The sequence below is a fragment of the Cynara cardunculus genome (genome assembly GCF_001531365.2).
Source record: "Cynara cardunculus var. scolymus isolate 2C chromosome LG 16, CcrdV1, whole genome shotgun sequence".
Lineage (NCBI taxonomy): Eukaryota > Viridiplantae > Streptophyta > Magnoliopsida > Asterales > Asteraceae > Cynara > Cynara cardunculus.
In genome coordinates this window covers 10,237,195-10,250,208 of record NC_037543.1, presented here as the reverse complement: position 1 = coordinate 10,250,208, position 13,014 = coordinate 10,237,195, and the positions used below count along the sequence as shown (strand labels likewise).

At 33.7% G+C, this 13,014-nt stretch overlaps 1 pseudogene; it reads left to right on the top strand.

The window, feature by feature from the left end:
- The first annotated feature begins 9,982 nt into the window (after positions 1-9,982).
- Positions 9,983-13,014, top strand: part of LOC112528987 — an 8,812-nt pseudogene continuing 5,780 nt past the window's right edge.

Here is a 13,014-nt window from a genome sequence, read left to right as displayed (position 1 = left end):
AAGTCTTGACAGAAGGATAACTCCACAGAAGACAACGGAGGACTAAGCGACAGAAGCCGTTTGATCGAACAAGTGAAGTATGACAGAACCTCTGATGTCTCTCATAGAGGTTCTGGAAAATAGTCCTCTGTCAAATAGATCATGCAAGTCAATTACAGCAGAGCCTCTGAGATGGCTCACAGAGGGTCTGCGGATTTCGTCTTCTGTGAAGTTTCTGTTCCAACAGTTTTCAAAGGTTGTTAGCCGCATATGCTTCTCATGTGACTAGGGAATAATCGACTTTATTTGGACGGCTCAGATGAAGACACGCGTGAAGATTTGGTCTCTAAGGTCGTTAGGAACTAGTATAAATAACAGATAGGATCTTTGTAATCTGTGAGCTTCCAGTATTCTAAACGTCAAAATTTTCAATTGAATGTATTGAAAACCTTTGGAGCAAATCTCTTGTGTTCATCTTCTTCATCAATAGTGTGTGTTCTCAATACTCTGTTTTGCTCTTATTATTACTTCCGCTGCACTTCATTGTTCAAGAGCTTTTYTAGAGTATTAGATAAATATCAAAGCTGAATTTAAGATTCATCAGCGAGTTAGGAAGTTTGTTAAGCGATTTAGGTAGCATGTGTTGAGCGAGTTAGGCAGTGAGTTGAGCGATGTATTTCATGTGTTGAGCGATGTAGGTAGTGGCTTGACCGGATTAAGAGATAGCATTAAGAGACTTAAGCTTAGTCTTGAGCGGTGTGAGAGGTTTTAAAACAGACTTGATCGACTTAGTTCTTTATTGAGCGGTTTAGGTTTAATGTGGAGCGGATTTAGGATAGTGTTGAGTGGATTTAGGATAGTGTTGAGCGATTTATCCTACTCCTTGTGCGGATTTGACTGAATTAGGACCATAGCAGTAAGCGATTTAGGTTGTGTAGAGATTCAAGGTTGAGTAATTTAAAACCTAGTGGTGATCGATTTAGTAAGTGTAGTGTTCCATACAGTAACAAACTTTCTTCATGCAGTGACCGGATTAGGAGCTGCATTGAGCAACTTAGAGAACATAGCTTGTGCGGTTTACATTGAGTGGTAAGCGATTTATTTCTTGTAGTAAACAGCCTTGAGCGATTAAGGAACACTTGGTGAGCGACTTAGTTCTTAGTTGTGAGCAACTTAACTCTTTTGGTGAAAGATTTAATTTATGATTTGAGCGATTTAAATCTTGAGGATCTTATAGTGAGTGAGTTCATCCTAGAACAAATTAGTGTTATCACCTCTTGTGAGATTAAGGGGCTGTTTGTTTTTTTAATTTTTTGCTTAATCTCCTCTTATGTCTGAATCGGTCAGACATAAGAACTTTTAGATCGTTTGTTTTTTTTTTTCAAATTAAGAGCTGAATTCATTTATTTTCCCCTGAATTTTTAAGTGGTAACCCTAGCACTTAAAACCTCTTATTTCTATCGCCTCCTTACGTCGCTTGTCTCAGTTTATAAAAACAAACAGTCTTACTGATTCAGATTTCAGACTTCAGACGTACAAACAAACAGTCTGACTGATTCAGATTTCAGACTTCAGCACCACCTCTTAAAATTCAGAAGTGAATTCAGACTTCAGACTTTAGCACCTCTTAAAAAACAAACGCCACCTAAGAGTTGAGCTTTGAGCAATTAAGAGCTTGTCTTGAGTGAGTAAGAGTGAGTGTTTTTTTTGAGGTATTTTTTTAACAAATTGTTTTCCAGAAATTGTGTGAATTGTGAATTCTTTTTTAGTGATTGTGTAATACTTTTAGACTGTATTTCTTTGATCAATTTCTTGAACTGCATAGATTCTTTATTTGATCAATCTTAATTTTCTTAATGGCAGCTTTTCTAGAGAAGGAGAATAAAGAGTTGAGAGTTCAGATTTCAAAGCTGGAGAAGAACATAATGGACTATAAAGAAAAATACATAAACATGTTTTCTGAGAATTATGCTAATGTGGAATTCATTGCAAATTTACAAAAAAGAGCATAAAGTAGCATTGGAAAGAGTTGATAATGATTTCAAGTATAAGATTAATAAACTTGAGAAAACTTTGGATTCTGAAAGGAGAGAGTTAGATGATGAAGTTAGAAGTTCAAACAAGATAAAACAAGATTTAGTTAATAAACTTCATAAAGCTGAGTCTGAACTGAATGCTGTAAGGAATTTTCTAGAAAAGAAAATTAAAGAGACTGAAGAGCTTACAGAGAAACTTCATGAAGCTGAAAAGAAAGTTATTGATGAAAGGTAGTTATTGGAACGAGAGAACGAAAAGGTTTTAGAAGCGGAAAAGGATTTGAATGTTGAGAGGAAGAAACTTGAGAAAGAGAAGAAGAGGGTAATTGAACTAGAAAGAAAATTTGAAGCTGAACGTGTATCTTATGAGAATAAGATAAACTCTCTCGAGCTGAATGCAAAAATGCTGTTAAAGCAAATCTAAGATTTTGAGCAGCTGATCATCTTGGAATGTGCCAAGAATGATAAAGAGAAGAAATACATTACAGAAGAGTGTCAGAGCCAAATACAGAAGTTATCTGAAAGCATTGCTCTAAAGCAGAAGACTTTAGATGAAGAAAAGAAACAATTTGCTCTTGAGAAGAGAAATACTTCAAAGAAATATACAGCTATTGCTATGAAGCTCGCTAATAAGAAAAAGTGGCTTGACATCGCTTCTGAGAATGAAAAGAGCAGCTCAGATGAAGAGAAAAGAGAGTTAATAAATCAGAAAAGGAAGTTTGAAATGCTTCAGAAGGAGTTAGAAGGTAAACTCCTGGATACTACAAGCAAATTGTCTGATCTGAAGACAGACCTTGAAACTGAGCTGAAGATGAGAACAGAACTTAAAATTAAGTATGATTTAGTTACTGTGGAAAAAGACTAGCTTTTACAGAAAGTCAAAGACTTTTCTTGTGCACAAAGCTCAATTGGTTCTCCATCTCAGTGTAAAACCAGCTTTTATGACTGTTCCAAATCGAATAGTTATTTAAGCATCCCTAAATCAATTGTTTCTAAGAACTATTCTCGTTCTTCTAATTAGTATTATCAAGGATATGTTACTGGATCACCCAATAAATCTTCTAAGACTAAAAACATTTGGGTTAATAAAGCTGATTCTGTTTCATCTCATACATCTGTTTTTACTAACTCTGTTCTTCCTTGCATTGTGAGATCCACTAATGAGCTGATCAATCTCAGCAAGAGAAGAATTATGTGCTCAACATGCAAAACCAATGATTTTATCAATAAGAAAAGGTTCAATAGGTGGCATGGAGATAACAGTTATCAGAACAACTAGAAAGGTAAGAACATGTATGATTATTATAACTGGTATGGATCATATTATGTATATAATCATCCTGTTAATAGTGCTGAAAAGAAAATATCTTATAGAAATAAATGGTTTGGAAGTTACAACATACCCCAGCCTGATACTAACAAAATAGGACCCAAATTCATTTGGGTACCAAAATCTATTTAATCTGGTTTTGTAGGAGTGTCAAGTTTGTGCTGATCAGAATATCATTTCTTTGATACACTAATGCAGGGGGAGTGTAACACCCCCAAACACCACATTTGCATATAACACATATTTCATTATATGGAAATATAGTTTACATTAGTACAAGGATTCTTATATGTACAAAATCTACATATGAAAAAAATTCCAAAACAAATCCTGTACTATCACATGTAATACAACATGTATCTTCAAAAACAGATAATAGGTTAGGAAAATATTCATATTTTCCCTTTCCCTTTACTATCCCCGGACCCCGCCATTCCTGCATTCCATAATTTTACAATAGAAAATGAGGGTTAGACCAGAAGGGTCTAGTGAGTAAATCCCATCCTTGCAAATGTAGGGTAATGAACACCAAACTATAATAAAGTATCTTTGTTCAGAAATATTTGCAATACAATTAAACAATGCAGCCCTCAATGATGTGTAAAAATAGAATAAATTCAAGAACCTCAGTTCTATTTATAAAATACATCTACTTAAAGATCCAACATTCTCAATATGAAACAAATATTGTAACCAAAGATTCTTTGAATCATTAGACCATTTCTTTGTAAATATTTAACGGAAAGATTTAAGGCAATACCTGCCCTTTATGACAAACCATTTTCCCCTTCTTAATAACATCTAAATTTTTGTTTATTATAGGAATAATATCTCAAATTCATCAAGTCACAAAAGAATGATGATTCAAAGTTATTAAATCCAATTAGTAATAATAATAAGAGTTATAATATTAACCACATATGACAATGCCGCCCTTATTCCAAATACACCTGTCCTTTATATTCCACCCTTATTCCTCCATCCAAAACAGGGCTACTTATCAGAATAGACAAAAGTAACCACGTCTGAAAGTACCCATTCCCAGTTCCAAGCCAGAACAGATAAAAGTCACCACGTCTGGGGGAACTACCACTTAAAAACAAGTTTCATACCAAAACAGACTTACGTTACCACGCTTGGTAGAAATAGTTTTACAAAATCCACTTCCATACCAAAACAGACTTACATCACCATGTTTGGTAGGAAGGTTTCCCAAAATATAGTTTCAAACCAAAACAGACTTACGTCACCGTGATTGGTAGAAACATTTTCCCAAATCCAGTTCCATACCAAAACAGACTTACGTCACCACGCTTGGTAGGAACATATCTTTTTATTAAAAAAGATATAAAATACCTCTTTTATAAATCCATATTTAAACCCAATAATAGGCATTTTTAAATTATAAATGTCTAAAATATTCAACATTTGAAAATTATCAAATATAGGTCACCCAGATAAGTTATCGAGATATATAATCCGGACAACACTAACTCTTCTTGTCCGATATACTAATCCGGACAACGCTTAGTCGAACTAAGACTAAATCGCATGACTCATGTCCGGTTTAAAACAATCCGGACAACACATGATTGGTTTAAGACTAAACTGCTCAATACGTGATCGGTTTATAACTAATTCGCATGACTCTTAAGCGATTTAAGGCTAAACCGCACAATGCTTGGTCGCATTCATACTTCTCCGTTCAAAACCTTTGTCCAATTTAGATAGTTTAAAATTCTCACTAACACCCTAAATCGCACAACACTTAAGCGATTTATAAATAAATCGAACACCTCCTATCCGGTTTAAGAGTAACCCGAACAAGCTTTGTCCAGTTTATACCTAGTCCGATCAATCCTTGTCCGATTAAACCCAAATCGTAGAAAACCAGTTTTGAAGAATAATACGCAGTTCTTTCTATAGTAATAATCAAAGCTTTTAAAAGAGACTTTTAGAAAATACTCACCTTTGTAATTTAGCAAATGCAATCAATCTTGATCCCTAGTATGCAAGCTATCCGGACAACTTCCTCTCAAATTTCCAGAGAACCAGAAAAAGCCTTATTTGAGCCTTTCCTTACATATATATACCCCTTTCCAAAAGTGGAAAGGCGGTTATAAGGTTGATGTGCATGTCTTCCATGCATTCAGGCATACCAATATAATTATGCTCATCCACATACTTATAGTCTCATGCATATAAAAGCATGTGCGCATATATATATATATATATATATATATATATATAACACATATCTTGCATATACCCCATGCATGAAATATACGAACTTACGTACTATAACTCATGTAAGCATGTATCCACATAATCAATTAATTCACATAACAAATACCTTAGGTAATAATCAGGACCCGGTTATCACAGGGAGTTGTACACTGTCTAATAAAGGCTTCTAAACATCTAGTTTAGGACCCGTGCTCAAACATTAAGGCTTCTGAACAATTCAGTTCAGGACCCGTGCTTTACCGAGTGTGGTTTCTAAACACTCAGTTTAGGACCCGTGCTTAAAATGTTTCTATTTTTTTTGAGCTGAATCGAAATATTTCTTAAATCTACTTTCTAGGGGGAGTCTCTAGAAAGTTCAATAAATGTTTTTCGGAAAATGAATTTTTTTTTGGAAACGAGTACATTTTCTGAACAAGTATTTCCTGAGATTTTACTTGTGTAATTTCTCATCGTACATAACTCCAATACATGTTTCAGTTATTCTTCAAATTGTTATTATCACGTCTCTTATAATAATATCATTTTCGGTGATAATACGCTCGTTAGTAATCAAATGTTGTTTTCTGATTTTTTTTTACTTTGGTTGATATACGTTAGATAATTTTTTTTAATATCAGAATCTGTAAACTTGTTCTTACAGATCTTCATTCATTTCTTACGCATACCGAATAATCTGATCGTTGTCGCATCATTCTTTCATTAATTGTACTTAAAGTCAAATTTCTTGATCAATAATTTTTATCTCATCATTGTGCTTATTTGCAATAATATTCTTGATCAATTGTTTGTGATCAACTGAGCATAATGCTAAATTTAGGAGGGACTGAGTGCTTATCAAAAATACCTCTATGGAATGTCAGAACCGACAAACCTACCAAAGAGGACAACCATATCTGAGTGAGCTTTATATACAAAAGGGTTTGTGTGCTAAGACTAAAATGAAAATGAGAGGGGCAGTTGTTGTGAACCAAGAGTTGTGTCAGGATTAAAAGAATACGAAAATCCTGTTCCAAATTTCTAAAATCCGGTCATACCACAAAATCTATGAGTTCTCAATTCTTTTGAGACTAATATTGAAAAAGGCAAAACCCAGACCAATTCTTGTCACAACCCCACCAACTACTCATTTATCTCTCAACAGATAAGTGTTTCAATAACACTTGGGACACGCAGCTCACAATCTATCAATTTCTCATTCGGAAAAAGTTGATATTGAATCAGAAGGATATATGTCCCCCCTTCAAGTCTTTTTGATCAGTAATTGAGTCTGATAAATTTGTGTAGTCCACACGGTTTGTCTTTTTGAGCCTAAACAGAAGCATTAGTTGCTTTATCTTTCTACACTACACAAATTTTGCAAATTATATGTTATTTTGTCAAAACATTCATAGATATGCTATTTTTAAGCTATCGATGATTGAATGAAAGACCTGGTGATATGAGCATCATAAAGTCTCATATATACAGTACATCCATTATACTGAGTATATTTGTTATACTCACAGGCCAATCTTTTTATAAGATTGAAAACAATTTCATATGTTGAAATTGGTTGTTATCTTCCCATTCCCTTAATCTGAAAAGATTAAACAAGTGGATTTGAAAAGATCTACTTACAATTTCATGAATTGACGGATTTTGCGGGAAGTTTCATTTATTCTTGTGTATGATGTCATGATTCTCATTTCATCATAAGGGGGAGTATGAAATAATGAATGAAATGTTCAATTCTGAACGATAAAATAGGGGAGTATGTTATAAAGATAAAGGGGGAGTAACAACAAAGATCGGCAAAATACTTAAAAAAGAGTGCGACTGGATATGATACAAAAGGTTATTCATGCGCTACAATGTCTGAGAGTTTTTGAATGAGAACATCATCGTTTCAAAAGTTTACCAACAAATTTTTCTTATCAAAGAGAAACTTTGTGATTTGTTGTCTGAAGATTCTTTGAAGATCACATCTTGTACATTTTTTCTGAAGATTTTTGTTGATACTGTTCTACATTGTCAAAAGAGAAGATCATCGCTGATCTACATTCGAGGGGGGGGAATATTAGAAGATCTTTTTCAACAAATGATTGTCTGAAATTTCAAGTTGAAGATTGTTTTGAAGAAGACATAATGTACTTAAAGCATCAAAGTTCAAACGAGACTCAAAGTGTGGAAATTCTTTCAAGTCTGAATACAAAGGGGGAGAATGTTAGGACTGAAAATCAGTGTAAAATTGTATTCGTCTTGAAAGTTAATTTTGTCTATGATTGTGTAAAAGTCACCGTGTTTGACTTTTATTAGATAGTTTGACTTTGACTAATGTGTTTTGTTTGATCCTATATAAACGGTGAGTCTTTGTAATCTTTTGAAGGAATCTTATTGTAATATCTGATTACGTATATACAAGTTTGACCAAGATTGGATGCTTTGACTTTCTCTCTCTTCTCCTACATGTTCTTACAAGAGATATATGATTCTGCCATTATTGATTTGAAGGATTTATGAAGATTGATTAAATTGGGACTATTACTGATTATCAAGAATAAATATCCTTTGTCAAGAATCGATGATTTGTTTTGTTAGGACTGAAAATCAGTATTAAATTGTATTCGTCTTGAAAGTTAATTTTGTCTTTAATTGTAAAATAGACATCGTGTTTGACTTTGTGTAATATTTGACTTTGACTTAGAAGGGTTCATTTTTGACCCTATATGAGGCTTTTTTCTTTAGTGATTTTGTAAGAACTTGATTGTAAATCATACATATACATTTTGAGTAATAAAAGAGCTTTGACTGCATTGACTTTCTCTCTCAACTATACTTCTCATGTTCTTGAGTGTTCTTGAAGATTGCCATTGATTCATAGAAGATTGCTTGAAGATTGATCATATTGGACTCTCAATTGGTATTAGAGCAGGATTGCACGAAATCAAGAAGAAGAAATCATCACATTTTGAAGAAATTTGAAGAAAAGTTTCTGGAATTTCTTTGTGTTCATCATGTTCTTCATTTTTTTCTTTGAGTTTGATTCAAAATTTTTGAAAAATATTGTGTTTTTGTGTTAAAACCTTGATCAAATTGTTCGTAATCGAGTTGTGAATCTTTGTTATTCACAAGATTTCATGTTTTGATCATTAATTTTCGAGTTTTTGATCGAATTTGTGGTTTTAAAATTCTTCATGTTCTTGAAAAGTTTTGTAAAAATCTGGATTTTGATCCATTTTTGTTGGAAAAAACTGAAAATTTTGTGTTTGTGGGTGAGTTGATTGAAATTTTTATGTAAATCAGACAAATCTCTTGCTGTCATATCTTCATAGTGTAATCCGCTCAAAGATGATGACCGGATATTAAGACTCATCGCTTGTAGTTTCGATCGGTTTAGACTTAGTCAAATTTGTGGACTCTAAATCGCTTAACACTTTACCCAGACTTGGTAAATTGATCACAATCTTGTCCGTATCTGATATATATCGGACAAAGGCTCACTTGAGATTGTTCTTAAATCGCTCAACACACCATCCGGTTTAGCTCTCATCCGCACAAAGGCCTAACCGATTAAGGTGTAAATCGCTCAACTCACCACCCGGATTTTACTTAGTCGCAAGTCGTGCATTCTTGTCCGCCTATTGATTCATCCGGATTGTTCCTAAATCGTTCAGCATACCATCCGGATTACATTTAGTCGCAAGCTCACCGTTTTCATCCGGATTGTAGTACATCGTTTGTAGGCTTGATCGATTTAGTGTTTCATCGCTCAGCCTATCCAGATTAGTATGTAGCTTGAATCCTTAGTCGCGACCTGGTTTTCCTCGATCAACTCCGAACAAAAGGTCATTCGGATTAGAGTTCCTAGATACAGTATTAGTCGCGACTTACTTGGTACTCGGTAATCCTCGTGTCTGGATTACTAGTTTTCTTGGCCAACGACTTGATTTCCTAGTGAATCTTGTGTCCGGATTAACCTTTCTCGGTCAAGTGATCTTCAATCCTCGGTAATCACTGTGTCCAAACTTGTCTTGTTCTAGGATATACACTTCTTTGGTTTAATCTTTCCCGAGCAACTTTGTTCACAATTTTTTTGTATAAATTTGGACCATCTTTGAAATTTTTTGAGGTTTTTATCTGTTTTTCACTACTTTTATCTGATTTGGTTTGTTTTTGAACTGTTTGAGAATTTTTGAACTGTTTTTCGTCGCGTAAACTGTTTCTTATTAGTCTTAACCGTTTTTGACTGTTTTTAACAGTTTTTAACTATTTTTACTGATTTTTAACAATTTTTTCTGATTCCTCAACAATTTTTGAGCTTATTGATTGATTTTGATTTCTTTTATTGATTTCATAACATTAGATTCTTTGTTGATCAATCTGATTTCTGAAATGGCAATTTTTTTACGACATGGAATATATAGAGCTAAAAGAGAAATATGATAAATTAAATTTTGAGCTAAACAAGAACATATCGTGGACAATTCGTCTAACTGATTATAATGAAAGAGAGAAGGAAGAGAAGAAGATTTTGCAACAAAAGCTGAATGAATTAAAGAATAATGTTTCAGGTTTTCAAGATAATTTGAGACTGAACAAACAGATTGAGGACTTAACAGCTAAACTACATAAATCTGAAAGAGAATTGCTTGATGTTAGAAAATTACTGGATTTAGAGAAAGAGAAGGTTTTATAAGCTGAGAAGAGTTTGGATGTTGAAAGGAATGAATTTGAGAAAGAGAAGAAGAGGATGATTGAATTGGATAAAAGATTTGGTGCTGAACGCATATCTTATGAAGATAAGATAAACTCTCTCGAACTAAATGCCAAAATGCTGTTAAAGCAAATCTCAAATTTTGAGCAGCTGATCATCTTTGAACGAGCCAAGATAGATAAAGAGAAGAAAGACATCACAGAAGAATGTTTAAGCAGACTCAGAAACTGTCTGACAACATTGCTCTAAAGCAGAAGGCTTTAGATGAAGAGAAGAAGCAATTTGCGCTTGAAAAGAGAAATACTACAAAGAAATATGCAGCTATAGCTAAAGAGCTTGCTGAAAAGAAAAAGTGGCTCGACATTGCTTTTGAAAATGAGAAAAGCAGCTCAGATGAAGAGAGAAGAGAGTTTGACAATTAGAAGAAGAAATTTGAGAAGCTGAAGAAGGAGTTAGAAGGTAAACTCCTGGATACTTCAAAGAAATTGTCTGATCTGAAGACAGAACTTGAAACTGAACTGAAGATGAGAACTGAACTTAAAGAGAAGTATGATTTAGTTGCTGTTGAACGAGACCAACTTTTAAAGAAAGTCAAAGATTTTTCTTGTGCTCAAAGCTCAATGGTTCTCCTTCACAGTGTAAAACCAGTTTTTATGACTGTTCCAAGTCTAACAGTTATTCAAGCAACCCTAAATCAACTGTTTCTGAGAAATATTCACGTTCTTTTAATCAGTATTATCAAGGGTACATCATCGGATCACCCAATTATTCTTCTAAAGTTAAAAGCATTTGGGTAAATAAATCTGAATCTGTTTCGTCCCGCAATTCTGTTGTTACTAATAATGTTCCTTGTTTTGTGAGATCCACTTCTGACTTGATAAATCTTAGCAAGAAAAGGATCATGTGCTCCACATGCAAAACTACTGATTTTGTGAACAGGAGGAGGTACAACAGCTGGACTGAAGAAAACATATATCAGAACAGTTGCAAAGGTAATAACAGGTATGATTACAATAATTGGTATGGATCTTACAACGTGTATGATCATCCTGTTAATAGTGCTAAAACGAAAACATCAAATAAGAATAGATGGTTTGTAAGTTATAATATCCCACAACCTGATACTAACAAAGAAGGACCCAAGTTCATTGGGTACCAAAATATGTCTGATCTTATTTTGCAGGTGCGTCATTACTGCGCTGATCAGAAATTCATACAAATGATGCACTAATTCAGGGGGAGTTGTAAACTGTCCAAACGAGGCTTCTGAATACATCAGTTCAGAACTCGTGCTTAAACGATTGTGGTTTTTAAACACCTAGTTTAGGACCCGTGCTAAAAATGTTTCCGATTTTTTTATTATTTTTGAGCAGAACTGAAACATTACTTAAATATACTTTATAGGCGGAGTCTCTAGAATTTTTGAATAAATGTTTTTCGGAAAGTAAATTTTTTTAAGGAAACGAGTACATTTTCTGAACAGGTATTTCCTGAGATCTTACTTGCGTAATTTCTCATCGTACATAACTCCAATACCTGTTTTAGCTATTCTTCAAATTGTTATTATCACGTCTCTTAAATAATATCATTTTCGATGATAATACGCTCGTTAGTATTCAAAGGTTATTTTTTCTGATTTTTTTTACCTTGATAGATACACACTTCATATTTTTTAATCATAATCTGTAAACTTGTTCTTACAAATTTTCATTCATTTCTCTCGCATACTGAATAATTCGATTTTGTCGCATCACTCCTTCATTGTTTGTGCTTAAATGATATATTTTTCTTGGTCAATTTTATATGATCATTGTGATTTACAAAAATAATATTTTTGATCAACTAATGTGATCATTTGAGCAAACAATGCTAAATTTAGGAGGGACTGAGTGCTTAACAGAAATACCTCTATGGAATGTCAGAACCGACAAACCTACCCAAGAGGACAACCATATCTGAGTGAGCTTAAACTCAAAAAGGGTTTGTGTGCTGAGTTTAAAATGAAAAAGAGAGGGGTAGTTGTTGTGAGACAAAATAATTGATGAGTGTTGTGTCAGGATCGAAAGAATAAATAGAATCCTGTTCCAAACTTGTTAAACCCCACAATGCAAAATGTAAAAAGTAATGAAAAACAACAAGTGATGAAGAACCAGAAGACCAATGAAGACATCAAGGCAAAATCGACTAAGTCTGGAATTCAACCATTGGATCGATGGATAGTTCAACCACTGGACCGATGGACAAGTTCAAGCATTGGACCAATGGACAAGTTCAACCAGAGGATCAATGGATAGGTTCAAGGATGTGATGGAAAGAGCATCCTTATCGATCCTCTGGACAAGCAACACTTAGAAGATTTTCCAGCACTTCATCCAAGCATGCAATGAAGATTTGAAGATAAGGATGAAGTCATCATATCATGAATGACAGCTGGAGATGACAAATCAACAGCTGGAATTCAAGTTTATCTTATTGTTAATGATTATCCAAAAGAAAGGTAAACCCTATCTATTAGCTAGACGATTTGCTAGAAAGTAGCATTAGATAGTTATCTTCTTTATAGTCATTTAGTATAAATAGATGATTAGGTCTATTGTAAAAATAAGGCTTTTACTCTTTGTTTTACGTTTATGAATATATAAAGTAAAACCTTTGAAGCTCAAAATTGTTCTTAAACTTTCTTATTTTATTCTTGAGACTTCATAACTTTCTTCATTAAATCACTATAA